General features: G+C 43.2%; 1 protein-coding gene and 1 long non-coding RNA gene across 2 annotated transcripts in view; both read right to left on the reverse strand.

The window, feature by feature from the left end:
• On the reverse strand, positions 1–27,730 carry LOC116565431. The gene is made up of 3 exons (XR_004275438.1): positions 18,770–27,730; positions 12,318–12,324; positions 1–11 (listed from the first exon to the last, which is right to left on the reverse strand). It is a non-coding gene; the product is annotated as an uncharacterized LOC116565431 (long non-coding RNA).
• Positions 1–27,880, reverse strand: part of ARHGAP31 (Rho GTPase activating protein 31) — a 114,659-nt gene that overhangs the window by 71,529 nt on the left and 15,250 nt on the right. The gene's annotated exons all lie outside the window — the stretch shown is intronic.

Raw genomic sequence — 27,880 nt, forward strand, 5'->3', positions numbered from 1 at the left:
CAAGTTTCACTCTTGTTGTCCAGGCTGGAGTGCAATGGCATAATCTTGGCTCACTGCTACTTTCGCCTCCCAGGTTCAAGTGATTCTCCCGCCTCAGCCTCCTGAGCAGCTGGGATTATACGCACCCACCACCACACCTCCCTAATTTTTTTTGTATTTTTAGTAGAGATGGGGTTTCACCATGTTGGCCAGGCTTGTCTCGAACTCCTGACCCCAAGTGATCCCTCCACCTTGGCCTCCCAAAGTGCTAGGATTACAGGCGTGAGCCACCCCACTGGGCCAGAACCAGTTTTAAAACTCAATTAACCCAGGATCTAGAGTTCTTGTGCATTCAGGCAGCTCTTGATGCCCATTTGCAGAGTGGATGCCTTCATGATTCATGGACAATCCCTACATACAAATGTCTGCTGCTCTTTCTAACCCCAAGAACAGCTCTGACAGCTGTGGAGACACTGCCCCCGAACCCTCCAGCCACAGACCATGCCCTGCTCCTCAGAGTGCAGACCTCCACTGCAGTGTGGCTGCCACATACTCCTCTTCACCTAACTGGGCTCCAAAACCCTGTGGAAGCCTGTGTTCTCCTCCCTGATACCATTGTCCTCATGTTTCTCACAGCGCCACTGGCTTCCCCAAGGAGAACACATTTCCACAGAGGTCTCTGGTCTGCCCTTGGCCTGGTCATTCATCCTCCTGCTACCCCACCGGTCCCACAGGAACTTATGTCTCCACTTTGAGGACTGGGGTTAAGGTTCTCCAAAACTTGGTTTTCGTCCTGGCAATGTCATAAACGGTGGTCAGTTCCTACAGCCTGATAAATGCTATTTTTTAAAAGACTATGTATATTATTTCCTGTGATTCTTGCACTTTTTAGAAGCTAGACATTATCTCAATTTTGATAAGACTGAGGCTCAGAGAGATTAAATAATTTGTCTCAAGTCACACAGCCAGTAAGTGAAAGAGCTATGACAGAAATCTATGGCTTCTGCTTCCCACGCCAGTTCAGTATTATCTAGAGGAGTAGGCCACAGTGAAATTATAGTCTGCATAGACTTTTGTTGCCTGGGCTTGGAGCCTAACCACCATTTCAGATCTTTTTTTTTTTTCCATGGGAAAATGAATTTCAAATTTCAAGCAATCAACACACAAATGTTCTTCTAAAGCATAACTCATTTTTAATTTGGAGACTATCTCCATTGTCTACCCACTGAAGATTTCATTTCTATTGATTCCTTTACCTTACTGGTCAGGACCCAAAAGGAGGATTGAAAAGCAAAGACTTGGATGTGGTGGTGCATGCCCATAACCCCAGCTACTTGGGAGGCTGAGGCAGGAGAATCACTTGAACCCAGGAGGCAGAGGTTGCAGTGAGCCAAGATGGTGCCATTGCACTCCAGCCTGGGCAACAAGAACAACACTCAATCTCAAAAAAAAAAAAAAAAAAAAAGAAAGAAAAAAAAAAAAACAAGAGCAAAGTCTTTAAAGTCAGACTACGGCCTACCACTTAATGATGTGATCTCAAGCAAATTACTTAAGTTCTCTGGGCCTCAGTTTCTTCCTTTGTAAAATAAGGGCAACAGGACACATATATGATTAGTGTAAGAATTAAATGAGTAATGCATGCTTGTATAGTGCTTGGTGCAGCCTGCAATAAATGTGGCCCATTGTTGTTAAGGTGCCCCAATCTGCATGATAAGTTATAAGGGTCACTCTACCTGAAGATGGGCCCAGGAGGTGTGACTTTGAGGGGACCACAAAGCCCCAAGGCTGGAGCTCCCTAATCACAGGGAAATTTGGCCTTTGTCAAGAGCATCTCACAAGGGAGATGAGAGCTACTGTTTGGATGTTTCCAGAAGCAGTATCTGGGTTCCTGGTGAGGGTCTGAAGCCAGGAAGAAAGCCTTCAGGGATGAGGGAGCCCAGCCAAAGGCACCAGCAGTCACGCAAGTGTCTGGTCTGACAGGAACCCTGCCAGGGAGCCAGGCCAAAAGGGCAGGGTGGGGGCTGGAGTGGAGGCCAAGATGACAAGCCAAACAGGAGATGAAGAGGAACTGGGAGATGATGTGTCAGGGACACCAGTAAGGATGCTGGAAGGGCAAGAGGTCTCACTGTGCCTGGGGGAAGGGGGTCCCTGGGCATCAGTCCCCACCTCGGGAGCCTACTTCCACTCTTCTCCATCTTTAAAAGAGTTGAGGCACTATCTATGGCACATCTGGGTTGTATCCTCCATGATGCTGTGCGCATGGGCCAGGCTTGATCAGTGACTGTGAGACTGCTGGTGATAGTAAAGATCAAACATAAAGCAGGCAGTGTCATTTAAACCTCCCACCACATTTAATGAGCAGAATTGGCAGCTTATTTCAATTTTAATTCAGTACTTAACTTCTCACAAAGTAGCAGTCATAAAACACTTCTCATAAATGAGGTGTAATAATTGAAAGCCCTAAGAATCAAAAGGCAGCATGGTAAAAAGAAAGGAATAAAACGGCAAGAGTCAGGAACTAGGTTCTATCCTGCTTCTGCTTCTTCCTGACTCCGAATTTTTAGGTAATTCAGTACACCTCCCTGAGTTCACCTGTCAATGGAGGTAATAATTGTTGGGAATGAAAAGTGTGGGGAGGCAAGCATTATAAAGACTGCGGAGTGTCACACAAATCTAAGCCAGGCTTCTCTCTGATATAATAAAGTAGGAGTTTCTAAAATAAACATTTATCACATGTATTAAGAAAAAAGCTCAGAAAAGACGACATATTCTTAAAAAGAATACAGCTGGAGTAAACGTAATGAACAAATTCTAGTACTACAGCAAAATCAGAACAATTTCAAACACTAAAGAAATGCTGCTTTACACAGTGGGTAATATGCTAGTAGGAGCTGCTAACCTTGGCTCCTTCCAGAAATGCACAACAGTTAGAAAACATAAATATCTTCTCAAAAAGTTACGATACATACATGGATGACAGGTTCATAGTGGAAAATCAATATTAATGAAAATTAAGAGGCCTTTTTTGAAGAAGGAAGAGCAATATTTCTTTCCAACAAACATGCCTGCTTCAAACCAAAATGCTGGGTTGGGCGGTTTGGGTCCAGTATTTCCAACATATGGAACAAACAGCAGCTCTGATGAGAGCAGCACAGTGCGATAGAAGACACATGGGCTCTGGAATCTGATGAGCCTGGGCTCCTATCCAAGTTGGCGCTTACTCTTCTATATGATTTTCAGCAAGTTATTTAGCCTCACCGAGCCTTGGTGCTCTCAACTGGAAAATGAAGATAGCAGTAACTACCTAATAGGTTGAATTAAATAACATCTGCCATATTTCAAGTATAGTGCTTGGCACAGAGGAGAGACTAGTAAATGGAAGTTCTCATTATCACTGAGAAAGTACCTTGACCTCTGCTTAGCACTGCCAGGAAGTCAGGGACAAAGACCATGACAATTGCCTGCTATTTGTCAACATGAGTGAGCAGCGGGACAAAGCTGCCAAAAAAAGGCTCACTCAGCCAGGCTGCATGAGTACCACTATAGGTCTGGAGGTCGTGCATGCGTGCGTGCGTGTGTGTGTGTGTGTGTGTGTGTGTGTGTGTGTGTATGAGAGAGAGAGGGAGAGAAAGAGAAAGATTGAGAGAGAGAGAGAGAGAGAGATATCCCTGTGCACTCTGTTTCAGTGATACTACATCTGGAGGACTGGCTACAGGTTGTAGAAGCACATCTTAAAATACAGGGAATCCAACCAGGGATGGTGGCTCTCGCCTATGTAATCCCAGTATTTTGAGAGGCCAAGGTGGTTGGATCACCTGCGGTCAGGAGTTCAAGATCAGCCTGGCCAACATGGTGAAATCCCATCTCTAGTAAAAATACAAAAATTAGCTGGGTGTGGTAGTGGGCACCTGTAATCCCAGCTACCTGGGAGGCTGAGGAAAGAGAATCATTTGAACCCAGGAGGCAGAGGTTGCAGTGAGCTGAGATTGTGCCACTGCACTCCAGGCTGGGCGACAAGAGCAAAACTCTGTCTCAAAAGAAAAACAAAAACAACAACAATAACAACAACAAAAACAACCAAGGAATCCAGAGGAAGATGAAGAGAATCCAGAGGACCTAAATACTAGCTCATTTGGAGAATAGTTGAAGGAGTTGGGAGATTTAACCTGGAAAAGAGTAATCTAAAGGCAAAGTAATAACTTTAAAAATAATTAAAGGACTTCAAGCAGAAATAGGTGGAAATATATTCTTTGTGACTTAGAAAGCAAAACAGGACCCAAAGACAGAAATGAGAGAGGTGCTGTTCAGCTCAGTAGTAGAAAGGACTCTTAATCCCGTGGTCACCTAAGGGAATGGGGCGTATAGTGAGGCGGTCCATGCAGCCAGGCACTGCAGGAGCTGAGCAGAAGCTGGGTGACTCTTGAGTCCAGGATTCCTGTACTGGGTTGGGCTGGGATTAGCTGGCCTATGAGGTTTCTTCTGAGTCAAACTTTAATAGAGCCCTGGTTTTCATAATCCTGCTAAAATTGTTTTGTCCTTATTAAATCATATTTTATCAATCTCAAGTCCCTCAAAATGGTTGAAAAGGTGATTATGCCTGAATACATTAAAAGTCAGAGGAAATAGTGAATTTAGGGCTCTTGGAGCTGTTTTCTTTTTGTCATTAGATTCAGAATGTTTTTGATGATTTTCATGCTCATCTATGAATATTATGTGAGTTCTCAGGTACTATATGTACACCTTATTCCCTCACTTTTTTTTCAAAATCCAACATGGCATGGAGTCAGAGTCTTATTTTTTTCTGCTTTGTCCAAAATTTAAAGCATTTTTAAATGTAAAGTATAAAAGTAATTAATATGGCTTCACTTAACCTCTGCCATTTTTATTCTTTTCTCTCAAATTGTTCAGAACATATACTATACATATACACAGAAGAAAAATAATTAAAGGGCCGACTTTGATCACTTTTTTCCCCCAAACACAACCACGTAAAGTACATTACTTATCTCATCTCAATCATGGAGTGCTACAGAAATGTGACTCAGGGATGAAACAATGTTTAATTATTTAGCATGGGGACCCTGGGGCAGATTTGTTGACCCTATGGTCTTAGCCAAGCACCCCTGGAACTCATTTGACCAACGGCAGACCATCAGAAGTGGACATTTGAACCATGTCAGCAGTTTCAGAGGAGCACCCAATGACATTTTAATCTGAAAAATATAAACAACCTCACTCCCACCACTCGCCATGCCACTTCCTGAAGAATGTGCAGCGTGGTGGATCTGAAGGAGCCATTGATAAGGAGAGCAGCTTGAAAGCACCCTGGCGAGGCAAGAGTTTGACAGCTGAGATTATTTTTAATGCTTTCAAAGGCACACAGTTTATAAATATATCACACATATAGAGAACAGGTCTGTTCCTATGCATAATGTGTGCACCCATCAGTCTATTTAAAAGCATTTCAGAGCCCATTTAGTCATAGTTTCTCCTAAGTGGTGTGGGTAAATGATAAAGAGATAAAGAAGGGCAAGGGCCCTCCTCACAGAACCATAGAAGGCTGACAGACACTTGGAGGCAATTTCCATTTTCCTCACTTTATAGATGAGGAAGCTGCAATTCCAAGGGGAGGTGACTTAATTTTCTCACCAGAAAATTAGCTCTAATATAATAATAAATCCAGGTTTATGGTTCCAAGACTAGAGTTTACTAGTAGCACTGTAAACAACCACAAAACAACCCTAAAAACAAACAAAGCCACTGAGAGCCAGGAGTCATGGTTCTTATCCCAGCAAAGGAATGCACACCCTGCCTGAATTCCTGGCCATTGCAACACAGACCATCGGGTCACCGGATAATCATGCCATTGGTATGGAACACAAGATGGCTGGTTTTTCCTTTGATGCCTGCATGCTGAGCCAATGGCATCACCCTGTTTTCTAAGAGTAGATTTAGCCATGCCATCCTTTGCAGCTTGGGCTGCTCTGGGTTCTCTAGGATAGCTGAATTGATCCACTAAAGATATGAAGAGGCACATGGGAAAATATATATATCCCACTGCCTACAGTCTCCCCAACGCAGCTCTTGCCTTTGAGCTTCATTTGCTCTTTTCCTGAAGGCTCTCACCACAACACTAACTGCGGTGATTAGATCAGTTCAAACAATCAAATGATTGAATGGAAATATCTACCACACTAGTTGGTTTTATGAAGCAACTGGCTAATGGAGTCACTGATGATAGTGGGAAGTCACTCTGCAGAGACACAGCCTCATTCTCTTCCCCACTTTGACTTCTTCCGCATCTTTGTTTGTTTACCCAGACAGGGTCTTCATTTACCAGGTTTCTTAGCACCAATGGGGACCCACACAATGAGGCTTGGATAACACTTTCGTGGGGACACTGTGGACAGACTCCTCTCAATACGTTCATGGTTCAGTCACAGAACAGTCTGTCCTTTCACTGGGCACTGTGGAATGAGCGCAAGCTCTGTGAGCGGGCACGCAGGGCATCTTCTGTTTGAGAGCCAAGTCCTGTTTCAAAGTTCCTCACTGTAACCTTGGATACAGCAGGCTGGGGGTGGGAAGGCCCTGTGAGAGGCCTTTGTTTATAACTGGAGACTGTGGAAAGAGGTTATGGATAGCTGGATTTTGGGCCTTGCAAAGGAGGAGGGGAGAAAACTAGAAAGAGAACTTCTCTTTTCAGAACTTCTGCAAGCTCTCAAAGAAAGGATCCCAGCCAGGTATAGATCCATTGCAATAAGCATTCTATATTTTCTAGTTCTCCTTCAATACCTCCTGCTTTTCAGCTGCTCTCACCCACAAAAGCCCCAAAGATTTCACAGAGGACTTCCAGGAGTCTGTGGTGTTTCTGTGGCATGTGTGTGTAGATCTAGTCATGCAATGGCACTGCTGGGCAATTCTGGGTAACTTGATGCAGGCTATATTGACATGTAGCTCAAGAGAATAAACAGTGAAGAAAGGTGAGTGTGGTGACCATTGGCCACCACAATCTAGAAGGCAGCAAAGTGGCAGGAACCCTTCAAGTCTCTAGTTCTGGATAGCCTTTGGGGACTGTGCACACTAGAATCACTTATATTTTCAGACAGACTGCCTTGCCATACAACTTTTAGATCCCTTCCAAGGTACATGAGATGGCTATATGATCATGTCATGAAGTTCTAACATAGGTGATTTAATTGTCTAATAGTTACCTTTTAGAATCATAATAATAATTATCATTTTTCTAGGCATTATTTAAAGCATTTATCATATGCCACACACTTATATGATTTCATTTCCTCTCCTGAACAATCCTGGAAAGTGGGTATTATCTTCTCTAATAAATGAAAACACAGTAGTACAGAGAGGTTGAGCCTGCATAACTAGAAAGTGTCAAGATAGTTTTCATTCCTAGGCCTGTCTGATCCCAAAGCCTGTATCTTTCAAATAACATAAGAAAGTAGTAAGCAAATTTAATTTTTAAATGTCTTTAAAGTATTTTATTTATTCGATTTTAAAATGTCATAAATATTTTATATTTAATATCATATAATGTGCTATCTATTTTGAGTATCACTTTTTCATTTCTGAAAACACAACTCATTGTCCTCCTGCCTCTGCCAGACAGGAAGCACACTATGTCCAAAGTGTGATGTGGCTGATAAAGACATTAATGTGTCTAAGGCTGCACTAGAAGCACAGTGTCAGCTGAGCGTGGTGGCTCATGCCTGTTATCCCAGCACTTTGGGAGGGTAGACCAAAGTGGGTGGATCACCTAAGGTCAGAAGTTCGAGACCAGCCTGGCCAACATGGTGAAACTCCAGCTCTAGTAAAAACACAAAAAATTAGCCAGGCATGGTGACACATGCCTATAGTCCCAGCTATTCCAGAGGCTGAGGCAGGAGAATTGCTTGAATCCAAGAGGTGGAGGTTGCAGTGAGTCGAGATTATGCCACTGCACTCCAGCCTGGGCAACACAGCAAGACTCTGTCTCAAAAAAAAAAAAAAAAAAAAAAAAGCACGAAAAAAGAAAAAGTTGGAGTTTCTGGTAATATATGGGGGATAGGGTGGGCAGGGAGGAAATGGGATGTGTAGATATCTTCAAAGTTTGAAATAATGTCCAGAAGAAGAATGAAATTCCCCAGTATAGCAGCTAACAGGTAGCTCTAAACCCAGTATAAGGATGTTGCTAACTGCTGAACAGAAAGAAGGGCTCTCCAGTATTTGGAACTGTTCACAGATGGAATCTTCTGCTTTGTGAGGTAGGAATTTCCCATCACTGGACATGTCCATGCAGAGACAAGAGAGTCAAGCATCAGGACTCTCTAGCCTTTACAGTCCCTTCCAACCCCAAATTCCACAATCCACCAGTTAATCTATCATCTGAACTGTCTTCTTAGATTCAGTTTCCTCCCTCCTAATGTCTTATTTGTACCTAATCTGCTATACTTGTTGGCCTTTACTCTTTTCTTTCACTTGAGCCATAATTATATTTTAAAATAGTTCAATATCAGGCTAATCTAATCAATTATGGCTTTATGAGGTTTTACAACTAATTTTTTTAATCCGATTTTTTTAAATCAAACATTTTTTTCCTGTATTTCTAATATGGGACATCTAAAAACAACTCTCTGGTCCTTGGGAAGGCAATTTATTTTCAGGAACATGTTATTCAAAATTTTCTATCTAATGGCCAAATAGTGCTATAAATGCCTCTTCTAAAATGAAACAGTAGCAAGATGGATTATTTTGGTTTCTCCTGCCCTTGAATGTTGAATTTACTTGTGCTGGTAACACCAAAGTAATATGTGTTCAATTCAATACGCATTGTTTATTTATTCGACAAATAATTGTGGAGTATCCAATACTGTTCTAGGCGCTGGAGAAACCACAGTGAACAAACACAAATAAAATTCTCTACTCTTGTGGCCTTGCTTTTTAATGGAGGGGACAGAGAGTAAATAAGATAAAGAAGTAAATATATACAAGAAAAAATATACATGAACTGGTGACAAACACTAAGGGGAAGACTAAGGCAGTGGGACAGATGGGGGAAGAGAAAGAGGATATTGCAATTTATTAAATTAAATTTATTTATTTATTTATTTATTTATCTGAGACGGAGTCTCCCTCTGTCACCAAGGCTGGAGTGTAGTAGGGCTATCTCAACTCACTGCAACCTCCACCTTCCAAGCGATTCTTAAGCCTCAGCTTCTGGAGTACCTGGGATTACAGGCATGTGCCACCACCCCCAGCTAATTTTCATATTTTTTAGTAGGGGTTTCACCATGTTGGCCAGGCTTGTCTCAAACTCCTGACCTCATGTGATCTGCCCACCTCAGACTCCCAGAGTGCTGGGAATACATATAGGCGTGAGCTATGCTGCAATGTAAATGGAGGGGTCAAGCCCCTCCCTTTAAATTATATTTAAATAAAGGGAACTCCACTGAGAAAGCGACAGTGAGTTTTTTGTTGTGGTGGCTTTTTGGTTTTGCTTCTGTTTTTGAGAAAAGGTCCGCCTCTATAGCCCAGGCTGGAGTGTGGTGGCGCCATCTCACCTCACTGCAACCTCCACGTCCTAGACTCAAACCATCTTCCCGCCTCAGCCTCCTGAGTAACTGAGACTACAAGCATGCACCACCATGCCTGGCTAATTTTTTGTGTATTTTCCGTAGAGATCGGGTTTCACCATGCTGCCTAGGCTGGTCTTGAACTTGTGAGCTCACCCGATCCATCTACTTTGGCCTCCTAAAGTGGTGGGATTAAAGGCGTAAGCCACCGCGCCTGGCAGACATTGAGGTTTAAGCCACAAAGGAAATGAGCGAGTGATCAGCGTAAATATCTGTCAGAACATAAAGAGAATAGCAGATACGAATGCAAGATTCCAGTCATGTTCTGAATATCTGCTGAATGCTTAGCATCATGTTGGCAAAAAGCACTAAAACACAGGTTTCTAAACACCAGGATCTTGAACAGGGAAGAAAACATATGCACCCAAAACAATAGCTAGTTAACTGCCAAGTGCTAAATCTGGAAGATCAGATCCCTGAAAAACTTCTCCCCTTCAGTTATACTCGACAGAACGATCCCCTGAAACACACCTTGGATGTTTCTACCTCTAGGCCTCTGTCTCAGTTCCTAGACGGGAATGTTCTTCCCATACTTCTTCAATATTAGATCTTATGCAATGTCCAAAGCCCACCCAGACTTGCTGTCCTTCACAAAGCTCTTCCTAACCACCGAGCACCCAGTGTTTCTGTTTTCTGGATCTGTACAGTAGCATGTCACATCCTCGGCCGACTGTACCAGAACCCTAATTTTAACAAAATCCACAGGTAATTGAAAATGCACACTAAAATCTGAGAATAGCTGCAGGCTACTTGTCTTCAAATGTGGCTACATAGTCTAAAACCCTGGGAAGCTTTCATTTTTTTATTTTTATTTTTAAGACAGAGTTTCACTCTTGTTGTCTAGGCTGGAGTACAATAGCACAATCTCGGCTCACTGCAACCTCTGCCTCTCAGTTTTAAGAGATTCTCCTGCCTCAGCCTCCTGAGTAGCTGGGATTACAGGCATGCCACCATGCCCAGCTAATGTTTTGTATTTTAGTAGAGGCAGGGTTTCACTACGTTGGCCAGGCTAGTCTAGAACTCCTGACCTCAGGTGATCCACCTGCCTTGGCCTCCCAAAGTGCTGGGATTATAGGCGTGAGCCACTGCATCTGGCCCTGGGAAGCTTTTAAAAATACCAATGCCTAGTTCCACCTTCAGAGATTCTGATTTAATCAGTATGGGTAACAGCTAGGCATCAAAAAAATTTTAGAAACTTCCCAGGTGATTCCAATATTATGCAAAGTTTAACAATTACTGGTAGTTCCTCTCTCGTTTCCCTCAGTTTCTTCTCTCTGCTGTTTTGCCTTAGCTGTCAAACAGCCTGCCTTCAGGCTAAGTCATTTTTCCCCCCACTGAGGTGGATTCTTAGACACATAGAACTAGGAGAAGCCAGCTTCCCTTCCACCCTTTCTCCCCTGGTTCAAAGCCTCTGGGACTGGCCCATAGAGCCCTTCCCAGAATACAGGACTGCAGCAAGGAGAGTGGGAGGAGGCAGACTCCAGGCAGACTCCCCATCCAGCAGTGTGGGCTTACGTAAGCCTCCTTGGGCAAGCCATTAAAATATCTTCTCTGCAAAGGGGGAACAACAGCATCTCTGAAATCAGCCTCTGGAGTCACAGGAAGATCGACAGAGCTGATATGTGAAAGAGTTTTTAAAATATTAATGTGCATGACAGCTGGGATGGCTTCCTGATTTAGGATACCCATTTCAAATTTAAAAACTCTTCCTCTCCCCTACTTCCCACACACCTGAGCAAGAATTTTAAGCAAAATTTTATCTTAGCATCCAAAAAAGATGAAAATGCATGTGTAGTATCTGTGTTGATATGTAGTATAATTCAACAGTTACAGCTTGCTGCATCACTAGTTACTGAAAGGTAGTGATTCTGTGACTTGAAGATATTTTAATTAGCACCAAACACACTGAGAGTGTTCAATAAATATTTATCAATGAGGTCTAATTTAAGACGGCATCATATAAGTCCACACTATGCCACTATTGACATGAGGAGTACTACTTGTTGCTTACTCGTTGCTTACTCAAATGACCACGTTTTTACCTTTTTTTTTTTTTTTTGAGACAGGGTCTCGCCCTATAGCATAGGATGGAGTGCAGTGGCGTAATCTCGGCTCACTGCAGCCTCCCCCTTTTGGGTCCCGGTTCAAGCTATTCTCCTGCCTCAGCCCCCTGAGTAGCTGGATTATAGGCATGCGTCACCATGCCCAGCTAATTTTTGTATTTTTAGTAGAGATGGGGTTTCATCATGTTGGCCATGCTGGTCTTGAACTTCTGACCTCGTGATCCACCCACCTCAGCCTCCCAAAGTGCTGGGATTACAGGCGTGAGCCACCGTGCCAGGCCATATTTTTACCTTTTAAGGAAAGTATAGCACCTTCCTTTAGCCATTCTGCTGATCTGCAAACTGAAAGACCAAGAAACCCTGGCTTATTCAAAATAGGTTCTCTGTTTTACTAAAAGGAGTACTCCATTCAAAGTCATCCTCAATACTAAATACCAGTTAGAATAGATACAATACTAAATGCCAGTTAGAATAGGTACAGCTGTGCTGGCTTCATCTACACTAAGTGCTAGTGCTTGAGAGTAGAGAAAGTCTCCTCTGTCCACACATTGCTTTTCCCGTGTCTATCCTTAAACATTCCTTAAGGTTCTCATTCTGGCAGGGTTTTTGTTTGTTTGTTTGTTTCTTTCTTTCTTTTAACAGCTACAAATCTCCTTGGGAGGAACAAGGAAACTTGATGTAAACCACATGTGGAATACAGCAATGGTACCCAAGCTTTTTGGATTTCACAGATCAAGTTTAAAAGATTTGGGGGGAATTCACCTAGGACTGCTAATTTTTATTTTTCTGAGAGAGAATATCAACCAACAACAATTACCACATTTCTTAATAGAATGGACAATTCTAAATAACTAAAACCATGAAGCATATAGTTTTAGAATAAATAATTGTCCTGTTCAAGAAAGGACAAGTGTAACCTTAAAACTGTGATTAATACATCCACATAAATTTATTCTATACATGGCCCTACATTTCCTATGTGTCAGCAGTTGCAAGCCACTGTTCGAGAGGGCTAGGAGGATTTGAAGTGAGTTGAGAACCTTTAGTATCCTGAAGATGCGGTGGGGGCATATTCTACCAAGAAGAAAAGTAGCGAGGAAAGCGCTACTGTAATAATCTTACCTAGGATTACATACAGATAAGGATAACAGAGTCCCAGGATGTTGGGCTAGACAGAAACGTCACCCTTTCAGAATCGAGCAGGGATGACGAAGAGTCCACCTAGGATATCTGGAAAAAGAAATTTCCGCGGCAAAGGGTCCTTGTGCTGACTTTTCTTTTTCATCCACGAGTGTACCCTCTTTGTCTCCTTGGGGGCCCACCTCCCTATTCCCAGGGGGAAAGGGAAAGGGGGAGGACAGGAAATGTGGAAATCGAGTTAACAGCCTAATTGTGAAACAGCACTGTGGCTGAGATGCGAGAGGGGAAGGATAAAAATCCCTCCCTCTCTTTTCAAAAAGTGAGCCACAGAAGTTATAGAAACATTTTCCGTTAAACATCATCTCCTTTTTGCAGAGAACCTAAGGCTCCGAGGACTTGCCCAAGGCCATACAGCTGGGGTGAGCCCAGGGCTCAGCCCCAGCCCAGGTCACGAGGCCCCAGGGTTTGCCCCAGGGTTTGCTCCAGCCACCAGTGGCTCCCTCTTCGGCATCCCTCTCTCAAGTGACAGTATGTCAGGGGAGGCAACTGAAACAATGTCCTTCAGTTCGGATGCATCCTCCCTCTTTCTTCCTTTCCTGTCATGAGACAGGTTTCTCCTTTTCCTGGATGTGGTTTAAAAGGAAAAAAAAAAAGCAAAGCCCAATGTCTTGGCTCTCAGGGTCGCATCCTTTCCCTATCCGTGGGGTCTGGCCCAGCGGGGCGTGGGCACAGTCCTGGGGCAAGAGAAGCACATTCCGGCCGAGGCGCTAGGCGGCCAAGATCTCTGGCTGCCCCCGGGGCCCGCGGCTGTCCCTGGGGTTTCCCCGCTCCTGGGCTCGGTGGCCGCGTGGGCGGGCGCCGGGTGACTCAGCCGTCACCGAGGGCGTTCCGGGAAGCAGCCGGGGGAGCGGGCTTTCCCGCCGCCGCAGAGTGTAGGTCCCCAGCGCGGAAAGGGGATGCGAAACTGCCGGGCAGAGCAGCGGGAGGAAGCCGCGGCGGGCCGAGCAGAGTCAGCGCCACCGCCTTTCCAGCGGGAGCGGAGGGAACGTGGCCTTGACGTTGCCGAAGCTGAAGCGCCTGGCAGGCGCCGGGACCCCGGGGCGGGGCAGGAGGGAGTCCCATTCCCGGCAGGGGGCAGGGGCAGGGTTGAAACGGGAGTTCTGGGGGACGAGGACGTGGAAGGAGCCCAGCTGAGGGCACCCGGGAACCCTGCAGTCGGGCCGACTTTGGCGGGAACCCCTCTCCCTCTCCTCCTGGTGGAGCTCCCCCGACCCGGCACCCTGCAACCGGCGCGGGAGGAGGAGCAGGCCCTGGGCGGCCCGGCCCCAGCTAGGGGGGCGCTCGAGGGGAACCAAGTGAAGTGAGGGGTGCGCCAGAGCAGCACCCCCACCTCCGCTTCCCCGCCATCCCTCCTGGACTAGCCGACTCTCGTCAGACATTCCTGTGTGTTCGGCGCTGGCCTCTCCACACCACGGTGGGAGGCTGGGGTGGGAGGTGGCCGGGCAGAGCGGTGGGGAGTGGGAGCAAGGCTGGGGCATGGGTGGAGGCGCTGGCCGGGAGCTTGCAAGGATGGCACCAGGGAGACATCCAGGACAAACCAAGGGGAATACAGCAGCCACTGAGAGAAGCTGCCCCCAGGAGGAAGGGGCTGCAGAGTTCAACCACCAAGCAAGGCAAGTCCACGAACAAAATCCCGGCCCTAAAAACAGAGCAGCAATTGTCACTGTGGGTTAGGCACTTTAATTGCGTTACCTCTATTTTCATTTATCTCTAAGATTAATGCTACTACCCATTCAAGAGACAAGGAGAAAGTCAGAAGGTTAAAATTCCAGGCTTTGATCCCAGCTCCCTAAAGCCTCCCCTCTTGTCTTTGCCAAAGTTTGCTTCTATGAATCAGTAACCACCATCCCCCCATTTTTTTCTTATGTCAGTCTGAGTTCCCTCACTCACAACCAAGAGAGTCCTGACTAATATCACACCTTTTAATCCGGCAATTATACTTATGAGTATTTATTCCAAAGAAATATTATTGCATAACAAAAGAGCCATATGCCTCACAATATTGACTGTGGGCTTGTTCATAAAATTAAAACAATCGTAAATATAAATGTCCAGTAATGGAAGCAGGGAATAAACTGGTATATTTATATGATAAACTACTACAGGCTGGGCATGGCGGCTCACCCCTGTAATCCCAGCACTTTGGGAGGCTGAGGTGGGCGGATCACCTGAGGTCAGGAGTTTGAGAGCAGCCTGGCAAACATGGAGAAAACCTGTTTCCACTAAAAATAGAATAATAATAATAATAATAAAAAATTAGCTGGGTGTGGTGGCTGGGCAGGAGAATCACTTGAACCCAGGAGGCAGAGGATTCCATGAGCTGAGATCGTGCCACTGCACTCCAGCCTGAGCAACAGAGTGAGCCTCTGTCTCAAAATAAACAAACAAACTACAGAGCCTTAAAATGTTATATGTAGGGTTTTATAACTTGAATAAAGACTTTGGTTATAAGAAAGCAAGATACAAAATCATATATCTATATACACATACACACAGGTTGTAATCACAATATGAAAATGTACATAGAAAAAAACACTGGAAGGAAATCCACCAAAATGTTACATCTTTGGGTGACAGAATTACTACAATTATTTTTTTCTTTCTAAAACATTTATTTTCCAGTTTCTCTACAATGAGGATAAGCATGTATTAAAATATTAAAACACTGATTTCAAAATTTTACGTATAGAGTATGTAATTATATATATAAAACACATATATGAAATCGCTGCTGAATAGGAAATCACTGGGCCTGGGTGAAAGATGATAAGATGTACTTGAGCAATTTTTCCATTAATTGAATGATTTTCTGCAATTTAAAAAACGGTATACGAAAGTTAAAAAGGACGGGTCAATGTTGATATGTCTGTATTAGTCTGTTTTCACCCTGCTGATAAAGGCATACCAGAGACTGGGCAATTTACAAAATAAACAGGTTTAATGGACTTACAGTTCCACATGGCTGGGGAGGCCTCACAACCATGGTGGAAGGTGAAAGGCACACAAGAGAAGAGAGAGCTTATGCAGGGAGACTTCTGTTTTTTTAAAACCATCAGGTCTCACGAGACTTACTAACTGTCACAAGAACAGCCAGAGAAAGGCCTGCCCTCATGATTCAATTACCTCCTGACGGGTCCCTCCAACAACAAGTGGGAATTCAAGATGAGATTTGGGTGGGGACACAGGCAAATCATATCAATGTCCAAGATATTAATGAAAGGGAAGGGCATGCCACAGTGGGCCAGAGGAGAGACAACATCTGAGTTTTAGAATACACAAAAAGGAATGATGAGATTGCTGCTGATTCCTGATTGGCGAGGACATGCTGATTTATGGGCAGAAGAAATGGAACTTTTAATGGCAAAGGGAATAATACATTCATAAACATTACTTAAGATAGGAAGTAAGGGAGTAGTGGGTAAGGTTACAGCATCATGAGAAGTTTTGTTTATAATGGGTATGCTGTATTTATCAGGATATTTTCTAATCCTGAAGAATAGGTGTGCAAAATGAATTTTACATCTTCTCATTTGGCCCAAGATTGTTGATACCAGTTTTATTACCTTACCTTAGCAATAGGATGATTATGCTTATTTTGGGTTGGAAAATGCCTAACAATCAAGTAGCCCCTTATTTGGGGCCTATTCCTCTTCTATATGGAGCGAAGGGAAGACTATCAGAAAAGCCTCATGTCTAAGTGCCCTGTATCCCTGGAGACCTTTATGTAGCAGCAGAGAATAGGCACTAATAAAACGAAGTTTCCCTAGTTTGAGAACTCTTCAGTCTTGTGGGAGAATCTGGTAGAATGGAGAATGCAGCAAGATCCTTCAAGTAACACTACATACCATACCTTGAATAGGGAATGTAGCATACACTGTGGCCAGAACCTGTGTTATGACAGAAGGCAAAGCTTTTGCTCTGGGATTGAAATCTAGGACTCTCTGGGAGGTAGATGTAGAGTTTACCAAGCCATACACAGAGAATTCTGTGTCTAGGCTTAAGGAAATCCTCGGTCATTCCAGTTCCCCTCCCTGGATTCTTCCCCTGCCAGGGGAGATCCCTTGCTGATCTCACCAAGTGTGGGATTTTTATCATTGTCCCTCCCTCACCTATTGAAAGCTGTACACATTTTACTGGGAATGAAATTGAAGATTCCACTAGATTGAGGCCAGACCCTGGACATTTGTGGATTCATGACCTTCCTCTAACAGCTCGCCCATCTCACCAACCCCATCACCCTGTTTTCCAATCACTGGAATAGATTATAGGGAAGGAGGGGGAACCACTTATGGTTCTTTTTAGACTTTTAAAATTAAAGACTGCTAGAGCCAGGAGATATGATACTTCAGTACTAGGAAAATGTTAGGTTATCTACAGATTCTTGGTCAAATGAAATGAACACAAATGTTTGGGTTGGATATGGCTTTGTGTTGGCGCCTAGATGGAAGGTGGGAACTGTCTTGCTTGATATCCTGCAACTTATGGAATGCAGTGAAATGTTATCTTGTTAAGACGTCTTATGCTATAATGTACAGTGGTTTCTTAATATTTTCCACAAAAATAAAAGAAGGAGGTAGAGAAATTATCTTTTAAAAAATTATTACAGCAGAACAGAAGGCAATTCTCTTTGCTTTGCCTAAAATCAAAACACCAACATAAGTATTTGTATGACACTTGGGCTCACAAACAGAAAAATGTTCTGACCTATCCTTAAAGAAAAAAGAAAAACAACTCTAGAGATTCTTTTTTTAAAAATATATGATGAAATCCAGAAGGTGCTTTTATCTCATAACACCCATACCAGAAGATTAATCTCTGTGGTTGGTGTCTTGTTCTGGTTGAAAATGTGTTTGAGCTGAGCTTTGGAATCCTCACTAGTTAGAACATCTGTTCCACAGTTGTTAATGTTTGTTTGGTATTGCCCAAAAGAAGGCAGCAGAAGGGAAGAATTTTTAACAATGAGTCCCAGGATAGACTAGACCAGCAGCATTACTTATTTTGAAAAGGCTTTTTTTTTTTTTTTTTTTTTTTTGGAGCAATCTAACCTGTATGTAAAAAAAAAAAAAAAAAAAATGGGCAGGTTGTTGGACCAATATGTGGAGGTCCATCTAATATTGGAATGTGGTTAGCTTGTTTTCACCTTCTCAGTTTTTTCCCCAGGAATATTTGTTTATTGAATTGTTACTGCTTTCTGTATTAGCAGAGCGTAGATTTTGAATTTTTAGAGACTTAAATGTTAAACTCAAAATAATCTTAAGTGAAAGACTGATTCTACAGTATTAAATTAGAAATATGCAAGACTAAAAAAGTTCTAGCTGTCTTAGAAAATCCAGGTAAAACAAGTAAATATATTATTTGTGAATTTCTACCCCAGCCAAGAAAAGAGAAAACTGTTCCTTCTTTAGGCTCCATGAAACAGAATGAAATTATTCAGGAAGTAAAATATCTCCTTAGTTTGCTAACTAAGGTGAGGTTTAAGAAAAATCAAGTTGACCTGCATCTACTGGGTAGAAAAATTATATTTAAGGCAAAACTCAAATTATTAGATGATTTTTTAAAAAGATCAGAGCACAACCCCTCTGACAATAATGCAATCTTTGAAATATTACACATTCAAGAGTTCAAATTCAGATAACTTATATAGATTCTGAAAGTCACCCAGTGAAAAACCATTAGACCTAGCATTTGAAAACTTTGTAGAAACTGCTGGATGTCTTTGTTCATTGAGACAGGGTCTTGCTCTTTCACCCAGGCTGGGGTGCAGGAGTGTGATCATAGCTCACTGCAGCCTTGACCTCCTGGGCTCAAGCAGTTCTCCCATCTCAGCCTCCTGAGTAGCTGGGGACTACAGGCATGAGCCACCACGCCCAGCTAATGTAAAAAAATTTTTGTAGAGACCCTGGGTGGTGCTCCAAAATTAAATAGAGCAAGGGAAAGATCCTAATCATTCAGATCATCTGTTCAAAAACCATGAAAAAACTGACAAGACTCTTCAACTGAAAGAACAGCAATTCCCTTTTTAACTAAAAGTCCCTTTCCTATTCACTAATTCAGCTGGTCATCACAACATCTCTTTTAGGTCTAGCAAAGCAAATATTTTTATCTCCATATTCCTCAGCTTCCAGATAAGCAAACTGAGGCTAAGGGAAGAATCTTACCCCATGTCACGGTAGTACTTCCACTTAGTCAGCTACTTCAAAAATTGTAAATTACCTCATACTTTTCTGTACCAGCTTCTAATTCCATTCTTCCTATGCTCCTTCCTTTCTTTTTCCCTCTCATTTCTTCTTTCTTCCCTTTCCTTCGACAATAATCGGGATATATCTGTAGTGGTAGGAATTATTCTGTGTTGCTAGCATTCAAATGAAAAATATACTCATAGTGGCAGGAAGGCTGAGAACTATTCATAGAAATGCTGGTATTAAGTGGAATTAATACCAGCCCTTCAATTCTGCCTTATTTCTTTACTATTTCTATTGAAAATGAAAACGTGACATACATACAAAACATAAAACATCACATTATGTATTAGTGCTGAGCATTTTTTATCAAACAAAAATACACATGAATTTGCATATGTATTCTGCAGGCTATTTACAAAATACCTTATGCAAAACCAAACACCTGGACTGCCCAGAGGAAAGGTTCTGGAGTAAGCCTGATCACAGAAAGCAGGTATTAGTGAGGTCAGGCAGAGAAAAGACAGGCGGGACATGGGGGATAAATGGTTGGCTGGGTGGGTGACCTGCAGCACAAAAGCAGTTTTGCTGATTTGCAGATTCAAGCAGCAGTGATTTTCAACTTATTTTTTTTAAATCATGAAGTGCTTTGTTTAGATAAATTTCACCCCACAGCATAAAACAGCACTAAAGAAGCAGAGTTCTCTGGCTGAAGCAGGATGGGGAACCCTAGAGCTTTCCCTTCAGGCCTCTCACCCATAGCACAGACTTGAGGTTTTTGTACTTAACCATCCTTTAAAATAAGCAGGCAAACACAATTTCTTAAGATGAAAGTATGGGCCCCACAGCAACTATTTCACCAAGATCCCTCAACTCAAGCTCACTCCAGCAACCTGATTACCTATCTTCAGAGCTGAGTGTACCCTACATAGGACAGGGGTGTGAAAATAGGTTTGGCTTCCTAGGGAAATAGCGGGGGTTGTTAGATTTTTGTAGGCTGTATCAAGTTTATCCAGTTCTAAAACAACAGTTCTGTTTAGAGAAGGTTATTCTCAACCTATATCCCTCAGTACTGTACTGGGAGATTGATCATACTTTATATTCCTTTAACAACCCACTATTTTCAAAGCAAACTACTTTTGCACCCATTATCTTGTTAGATCCCCACTCCACAACGCAAGCTAGACAGGTATTTTGATCCCATTTTACAGATGAGGAAGCTGAGGCTCAGAAAGATGAAGATAATGCTACAAGGTCACCTGACTAATACATAGCTCTGATTCCCATCCAGAGCTTTAAGCAGACATGCTGTGTACATAGATCTTGCATCTAGGGAGGTAGTAGTAAAGGCCACAGATTTGGTGTTACCAGCATAGTGTCCTTGAGGAATATCAGTGCCCTCATTATACAGCGTGTGCAATAATTACCTGCATCACAACTTCGTAGTATTTTGAAGAAGAAATGAGGTGATTTATAAGAATACTCTGTGATGTGCTATCTAAGGGTTACTCTCTTTCTTCCCCACCCCGACATTTTGGCAAGTTCTCTGTCCTTCTATTAACTTGGACCTCACTTTTACAAACCAAATAAAATTTGTTTCACATTCTCTGTTTGTATTGTGCAAGCCTCTTACTATTGTCAGCTGCTGGCCAGCATCCACAGCAGCAGCTAGCCACCCTTTTGCACCAAACCAAAGATCTTTATCTCTACACAACAGAGAGTTGAGCATGCACCACCAAAGGTTTGTAAGGCTGCTTTACCCCAAGTCCCAAGCAGTGCCCATAAGGACTGTGGGTCAGGCTGATGTCTTAGCGAGGCCTCAGCGGGTGGCAGGCGGGAAGCTGGGCCTTTGCAGAGTCATCACAGGCCGGGTCTTGTCTTTTCCTTGGCAGAATCATAACCTGAATTTGGCAAGTTCACTAGAAGGTGATCTGTGCTCTGCAGCTAATTTCAGAGGGGATGACTTTGTAATGTCAAATGGCAATTGAATTATTTTTTATTGAAGTTCAGAATTGGGTTTGGCCTTGTCATAGTTGGGGGCCTCACTGAGAAGAGTACGTTGCAGATAATAAAATTTCTTTGATAAAAATGAAATCAAAGTACAAGAAAGTTGAAATAATTTAGGGAATATATATGTTTTATAAAATGAAAATAACCTTGTTCGTTTTTCAAAGTATAAACATGTTTATTGTTACAAAAAGCAATTCAGACAACACAGTAACAGCAGTATACACAGAAGAGAAAAGCATCCAACCAGAGAAAGCTCTTGCTAATGTTTTTGAGTGTTTTCCTCCACTTTTTCTTATATATATATTCAAATGGAATTACAGCGTACATGCTGTTTTGTAAACTTTTAAACTTAATATGTTCTTGAACATCTTTCTATGATGTTAAATATATGTCATCCTTGTAACTAGTTGTATAATAAATGATATTTTTCATAAGCTGTGAGGTAGTCTTACTTTTGGAAGTCATCTCTTCTAAAAGCACCATCAACTTATCCTCCACCTACTCTCTCAGAGGTCCTCGATGCTGGCTGGTCCTGAGAAGCACACTGGCCTGTGATTTCTAACCAACACAAACAGCCAGCCAGAAATGTGATGAGCAAGCTGCAACTTTTCAGGCAACTTACTCACCCAGGGCCTCAGGTTCTCTGCATGTTAAATAACAAGTTTGGATAGAGATTTTCCAAGATCCTCTCACCTCTAAAATGACTTGTTAGCTCCAAGTTCATTTATCACTGTGTTTACCTTGGCATTGCATGAAAGGGGGTCCCATGGGGATCCCCAGCTATGCACCTGGATAATGTACTAGAAGGCCCTGAAGGACTTCTGCTGGTAGCAGATGGCTGAAGCTGTCAGGGCTGTGGGGAGGCACAACGGTGGGGGGAGGGTTATGTCAGGAAAATAGCTCTCCCAATTTCCTTCCAATATGGCAGTGAGGGATGTTTACAAGGGCCCATTCATTCATAGCCTATCAGTAAATACAGGCTCTGGGGCCATTAGCTCTTCCTGAACACAAGTGCCTAAACCTCAGGATAATCATAGTATTCATATTCTATTTTAAAAGTCCTTTTGCTTATATTATCTCACCTAATTCTCAGCCCCCTTTTAGATGAAGAAATAGAGAAGCAGAGAGTATGATGATTTGCCTAAGATCAGAAGATGATTATCTGCAGAATGAAGACAACTCTGGCCTCCACCAGTGGGTCCCTTCTCCACCTCCACAGTCTCCACATTGGACGGACAGAGACACATTTGTGCAAAACACTCATACAGAACACACTCCTCCACCCCAACCTCACCACCAGGCAATCCTAAGACAGCATTGCCCTTCTCTGGACCCAGCCACTCAGTCAACACATACTTACTAACATTATGCTAGGCACTAGCAATAAAATGATAAACACCAGAAGATACACTTCCTGACTCTCACAGAGAAGACCCAGGATCATCCAGAGTCTAGGATGAGGCAGGGAGGGGGTGGGGGTGAGGATGATAAGAGCAGCATTGGTGAAGTACAGGATGAAATGAGAACACACACCAAGGACACCTAACGGTTTCTCTGGAGGACCAGGAAAGGCATCCTGAAGGATGAGACATCCGAGCTGAGGTCCAAAAGATGGGTTGGAGTTGGCAAGGCCCAAGGTGAGGCTAAAAAGAGAGTTGGGGAGAGTGTTCCACACAGAGGAAGAAGGATGTACAAAAACTTGGAGGCAAGAGCAGCACGGCACTTTTGAGGAACCGTGAGAAATACAGTGTGACCAGGGATAATGCTCTGGTTAGGAGATGTGTCCACTGAGGCTGCAGGGGAAGCAGGTGTCTATGTGTCAAGGTGGTAAACCTTGTTGGTGTTGATGGAGTTGGTGTTTGCCTTGCACCCATTGGAAAGCCATTGATGGATTTAGTGAGTGCCACTGCTGGCAAGCTCTTGTCAAGACAGTCTACTTTTGCCCACTATAAGAACCTATGAGTATAAATGTTTTTCTGATCTTACCTTAAGATGTACTCTGGGTACTGTATCTGGAAAAATGTAGATACTCAACATCAGGATACATTTTCAGTTTAGGCTGCCACCTCTGTTTCACCTGCTTTTGCCACTCTTCCTGGGTCTCTGTGATCTGCGGCAGGTTGGCCTGGATAACCGCTGTGACCAAGATGCATGGATATGCCAGTTTGTGGGCCAGACAGCTTCTAAATCTTCCCTGCTCTCAGCCTCAGCTTTACCCCAGGGCCTAAACTCCAGCTGTCCAGCTGACAGAATATCAATTGACCAGACAAAATCCCTCACGAATACTGGAAAACAAGTTTAAACTAAAATTAGAAGTATGTGGGCTAGCAAATTCTACCCTCATTCCTTCAGCAAAGAGGAGCCATTATTGACACTTAACAAGTTATAGATAATAGAAATTATCAATGAAAATGATACATGGCTCATATATTCAATAGATAAGTCATCAATATTTAGATAATAAGAGAAGTCTTACAGGAACTTGTAAAAAGAGAAAGTGCCATACACAGAGAAATGGTAAAATAAATTATCATTTTTAAAATAAAAAGTATGTATATTTGATTGTATATATACAAAATATCTTTGGAAGGATTTCCAAGAAAATTAACACTATTTGCTTCTGCGGAGAGGAACAGAGAAGCTGGAGTCAGGGATGGAAGGGAAATTTTTTGCTATACTCCTTAGAGTCTTTTACATTTTAAACCACAAGAATGTCATATCTTATTTTAAAAATAATTAATACTTTAGAAACCACCCATTCAGTAGAATCCCATCCAGTGATTAAAAAGAAAGAAGTCAAGTTATTACAAAATAGATAGCTCTCCAAGGTCTATTCTCACTTGAAAAATGGCATATTTCAGAATTTGTGTATGATATAACTTTATTTTTGAGGGAAAAGAACAAAGAATATTAATCTCCATGTGAATTTTTAGTAAGCACACAGAGAAAGGTCTCTGTGCTATCCAGGGTAACTGCCACTAGCCACATGTGCCAAGGACATTTAAATTAATTAAAATTAAAATTTCAGTTCCTGGGTAGCACCAGTCACATTCAAGTGCTCAACAGACACGTGTTGCTAGTGGCTGCACACTGGGCAGCACAGATTTAGCACGTTTCCATCTTTGGGGAAAGCTCTACCATACCGCACTAGATGAATCTCCTTAGACTGATAACTGACACACAGGGCTGCAACGCTGTGGGAAGGGACTTTATAAATCATATTGTTGGTTTTCTTTTTAAACAATTACTTTTGCTATTTTATTTTTTTATTATAATATTATTTTATAAATTTCTTAAAATTACAAGAGAAGAAGACAGCATGTACCTGTGGCAGGTGTTTACTCCTTATTAAATCACATCCTGCATTGTTTTTCATGATGCCTGACATCCCACTCCAGCGTCAAGGGAGTCATGGCAAAGTGTTGCCAGAGGAGCTGCTCAGTGAGGGGTACTGGAGATGATTTCTGTCTTGAGGGAACACAAGGCTAGGAACGGCCTCAGGCTGTGGCTGACCATCAGCCCAGTCCCACTCCCTTCTGGGCTCAGCTTTTCAGGCACTCAAGACAAAAATGGTTTGAGCACCTACCAGCTGCAGAAGCAATGGCTGAATTATTTTGCCATCATGGCAAAAATTGCAATTACTTTTGCCCCAACCCAGTATTCTCTGCTCTTGGAGTTCTGGAATCTTGTAGGTACAATGTGGGCACTGGACTGAAAGGCCCACCTCCAAGGGACTCGGAGGTCTCCTGGGAGATGTGGAGGTCGGGGTGGGGAGGTGGGGGAGAGGACACTGCTCTGAGGTGAGAACAGCCATCTTAGTGGAACGGGAGCATAGAGGGCGGAGCTTGAAGCTACCTTGGAGTAGAGTTGGCAAGGATGGAAGATCTGTTATCTGCTCTGCCATTTCTCAAACTGGAGGAATGACAAAGATGAAGAGACGGCTGGAAGAAAAAGAGATAGGATGGAATAGAAGCGTGACCAGGAAGCAGGTGAGAAGGAACATTACAAAGTTTTTCACCTCAAATAAAACTTGGATTTGAAACAGTAAACATTCTTCTGGTTATCATCCCTGGGACAGAGTGAGATGAAATTTCCTAAAATTATAAATAAATGGGTCAACTATGAAACTCTGGTTTACAGTTGCCCCAGGTACCTCATTTTCTCTCCTCTTGAAATAAGTTTATTCCCTGACGGAGGGCCAGTTTTTTCTCAACAGCCACAACAAAAATAACAAAAAGGACAAGCTGGTTTTAAATGTGGCTCTTATGAGATTCCCCTTCATTTATCAGTCTGGAATTTAAGCGGACACATTTTCTTCACCACTGTCTTTTTCCTGGAAGATTTAGAATGGTCACTCAACTAGCCATTTGTTCCTGTAAACATAGTTCAGGTAGATAGGTCCTGTCACCTTTGTTCCCTTTTGAGAATGTTGATCCTGGCATACCATTTTTACTGCTCTACCTTGATTTATGTTGTTACCTCTGTCTGGAATATCTTCCCTTCAGGCAGAAACTACTCAGATTCCACTCATCTTTTAAAATCCCACTCCTCTGAGTCAGAATTGATGTCATTTACTTCCTACTGTGGTGTGTGTGATAATCAGTTGAGGATATGTCCATCTCCCGCATGGGACTGTGACCCTCTCTCCCATATCCCCTCCCCAGGACAGATGATACCTGTTCCTCCCAGTGTCCCAGCAGACCCAATGCCTGGTAAGTGCTTAGCAGATGGTGGCATCTGATATCCATCTCTTCCTCCACTCCCATAGTCACCACTCTATTCTTTTCACTTAAAGGAATGCTATCTACTAAGCCAACCATGTGCAATGGGAAAACAAATTGTGGTTTGCTGAGTAATGTCCCAGCAAAGAGGTCCACATCCTTATTCCTAGAATCTGTGATTGTTGCCTTTTATGGCAAAAGGGATTCTGCAGATGTTATCAAATTAAAGATCTTGAGATGGGAAGATTATTTTGGATTGTCTGAGTGGTCCTAATGTAATCACAGGGCCTTCATAAGAGAGAGGCAGGCGATCAGACAGAGGAAGACAACTCGAGGATGGAGGCAGAAGAGCAAAGGTGACATGAGTCAAGGAATAAGGAAGGCCTCTAGAAGCTGGAAACGGCAGGACTCTCCCTTAGAGCCTCTAGAAACGAACCAGCCCTGCAGACACCTAACACACAGATGAAAAGAGGTTGGGTGGCCAGTCTCCAAGGAGCTCATTTTCTTTTTACTCAAGGGAGGAGGCAACTTAGGCAACTACGACAGCAGTTGTAGGTGGGAGGTAACAGAGGTCTACTCTAGGGCAGGAACACCGGGAAGGGAGACAACTGGTCAACTGGGGATCTACTGCCATTGAAATGGACAGGAGTGATGGGGAGCTGGAGGCCGACAGAGGGCATATAGGCTATCACTTCTGTGCTCTTCATTGACCACTTTCTACCTCATTGGAGGTTAGCACCCCACCAGCCCACCCACTTCATCTGCAGGTCTATCCTTCAAAGTTGTCTCTTCCCCTTTAAAAAAGCCTACTTATTCAGTTAATTCCAATTTAGGGTTGGGAAAAAGGAAGTTGATTAGACAAATTCCCGCTGAGATTGAAAAAACTGTTGATGGTGCCTTTAATTTTCCCAGGCATGTGAGTATTTACAACAGCATTCCCTAACTCAAAGTGCTCTTGCTAAAAGGTGGCTGTCTAAGCCAGTGGTCCCCAACCTTTTTGGCACCAGGGACTGGTTTCATGGAAGACAACTTTTCCATGGTGGTGGTAGGGCAGGGGGGATGGTTTTGGGATCAAACATTTCCACCTCAGATCATCAGGCATTCGTTAGATTCTTATAAGGAGCCTGCAACTGAAATCCCTTGTGCGCAGTTCACAATACAGTTTGCGCTCCTTTGAGAAATGCCACTGATCTGACAGGAAGCAGAGCTCAGGCAGTGATGCTCCCTTGCCTGCTGCTCACCTCCTACTGTGCAGCCTGGTTCCTAAAGGACCAGGGACCATACCTGTTTGCAGCCTGAGATTTGGGGGCCCACAGTCTAAGCCATATCACCAAGATAAGAACTCCCTAGAGGGTGAACCACTTGGTTAAGAATGTGTCCTGGATTCTGGATCTCCTTTCTTGCACACCACTGGGTGACCACAGAATGTTCTTGTGTCATCTCTGGCTGCTCTCCTGGAAGCTCTTGCAGGCCAAGTCCCTAACTGGTTTTCTCTTTTGACCCCTGAAAGACTGAGCCTGGGCTCCCTGTGTGGCCGAGGCATGCAATTACCCGATGTGATCTATTGTTCTCTAGCTGCTTCTTCGGTGAATGCTGGTCAGCTTGACGGGAGGATAGTTCAGAAAGGAACCATGTAGTGTAATGGACTGAGAGAGGACTTCGATTGAAGCCTAGCATTGCCAAGTAACAGCTATGTGGTTTTGGGCACAACACCTCACTTCTCTGAGATTCTGTTTTATTTTGTTTTCTTTTTTGAGACCTGAGATTTAAAAAAACAGTTGATAGTGCCTTTAATCTTCCAAGGCATGTGAGCATTTACAACAGCATTACCTAACTTAAAGTGCTCTTGCTAAATGATGGTTGTCTAAGACAGTGGTTCCCAACCTTTTTGGCACCAAGGACTGGTTTCGTGGAAGACAACTTTTCCATGCTGGTGGTGGGGTGGGGGTGGGGGGGATAGTTTTTCTTTGAGACAGAGTCTCACTCTGTCACCCAGGCTGGAGTGCAGTGGCACTATCACAGCTCACTACAGCTTTGACCTCCTGGACTCAAGCAATCCTCCCACCTCAGCCTCTTGAGTAGCTGGGACCACAGCCCTG

The sequence above is a fragment of the Sapajus apella genome, unplaced genomic scaffold, assembly GCF_009761245.1.
Source record: "Sapajus apella isolate SASKATOON/1434 unplaced genomic scaffold, GSC_monkey_1.0 scaffold40, whole genome shotgun sequence".
In the NCBI taxonomy this organism is placed as follows: Eukaryota; Metazoa; Chordata; class Mammalia; order Primates; family Cebidae; genus Sapajus; species Sapajus apella.